This window comes from Dendrobium catenatum, unplaced genomic scaffold, assembly GCF_001605985.2.
Source record: "Dendrobium catenatum unplaced genomic scaffold, ASM160598v2 fragScaff_scaffold_716, whole genome shotgun sequence".
Lineage (NCBI taxonomy): Eukaryota > Viridiplantae > Streptophyta > Magnoliopsida > Asparagales > Orchidaceae > Dendrobium > Dendrobium catenatum.
Window position 1 is genome coordinate 20301955 of NW_021319178.1, and position 2031 is coordinate 20303985.

Genomic DNA, 2031 nt, shown 5'->3' on the forward strand with positions numbered 1-2031 from the left:
GCTGTCGTTATGGTATCATGACCACAAACGCATCTGAATGTTTTAACGAGGGCTTAAACGAGCCCGAGGATTGCCGATTCAAGGATTAGTAATGGCAATTTACTATAATCTTATAGCATTATTTTTAAGAAGATCAGCTAAATCTGGAAAGTGGGTTGAGGAAGCCCAATCAAAGTTTGTTCCACACACCATGCTTGTCTTATAAAGAGCTGAACGTGATGCTCGACGGTGTCCTGAACCAGTCATGATTAATAGGAATGAATTTGAAGTTATTGATACGTCTTCTCGAGCAAACAAGGTCGAGATAATCAATACATCCACCTGTACATGCACGTGTTTGAAACCACAAATTTTTCATGTTCCTTGCATTCATGTCGTTGCAGTCGCTGGTTATAGGCGGTGGGATCATAATGCTTTCGTATCACCAATATTTTATACTCTGACTGGAACCCTCTCCATGATAAGCACATATTAGAGTCTTATAAATATTTAACGCAGACTACTAAACATGCTAAAACAAAGGAATTTCTTAATGAAGAAGATTGGCAGCAAATACAACAACATTTTCAGATCGACTTCAATTGTTGTCCTACACAAACACAGCTGCAAACACGTCTACGATATCTATTAAATAATATGTAGTAGTGCGTTCAAAAAAATTAATATAATAAGTTCAGCACCACTCCTATTACCGTGCCTCGAAAATGTACTTTATGGTGTTAAACAATCTTGAAAAGTGTACTTCTTCTTGTTATGTTGATGCTTAATATCTATGAATTTTGTTAGTACTCAACTTATAATTTGTTTGATTAATTGGACTCTTGCTCTTCAAATCATTCTTTCAAAATAATTATTTCATATTAATTTTCTAATGAATACTCAAATTGCATTTGCTAAATATTCAGCATACCATGTCATCTGCACCAAGGACATCCTCAATCAAGCGCTCACCATCACGGGATTTCCTACATATTATTCCAAGAAAGAAGTTAATCTATGATGGTACTATTCGATTGACAAACTCTATCTCATATCCCATGGATGAATTCTTAGAGGAGAAAACAAGAGCGAATGAAATTTTTCGCTATTGTTTACATGAATGGTCTTGGTATGAGGACGATAATTTATGGGACGTATATCATGAAGTTATCAAAAGTCGTTATCCAATGTATGTTGATGGAGAAACAATTACTGATATGGGTTGAAAATTTATACGACAAAGATTTAGGGATCATAATGGTCATTTTGCACCTATAAGTATTCTTAGAACAACAATTGGTGAAATCGCACGAGCAAAAGATGGTTCTGTCGTGGTAAATGTTGAGAATCCGATAGCTGATGTGCAACATTGCATCCTTTACAAAACTTGGCATACAAATCAAGATGCATTTCTATCAAAAAAATATCAAGAGCTGAATATTATAGATGATAAAAAAAAGAAAGAGTTCTTAAATGGCAAAGATTGGCAAATAATCCAAAAGCAGTTCACAAAAAAATTCTTATGTTGCCAACTTTAACCCAGCTGCAAGCACGTATGCGCATAGTACTGAACCAAATGTAATACTAATTTTTTCAATATTGCTTTCGATCAATTTTATGTGTATTAACAACTAATTTTTCCGATATTGCATAGTTTGAGCCAGATGTAATACGGAATGGTTGTTTAAAAAAAATGCTCATCTTTTTTAATTCATTACAAACAAAATTGGGTGCTAATGATTGTATTGTAATTTTACATTTCTTATAAAAAAAAAAAACTCTATTCAAAATAAATTATCGTTCCCAACCTCAAACGTAAATACATAACAACTAATTTTTATAATATAATTATTTTAAATATTGTCTCAGGTATATTATTAAATAAATTTTATATTATATATTTAATTATTATTAAATGCAGAGAGAGAGAGAGAGGGTAGAGAGGCAGAAAATGAGAGTTTGTAAGTTTTAATATTTAAATAAATTTAATTTTAACTTTTTTAAAATAATTTTCATAATTTTAAATTTAAAATAAAATCATTTTAAATTATT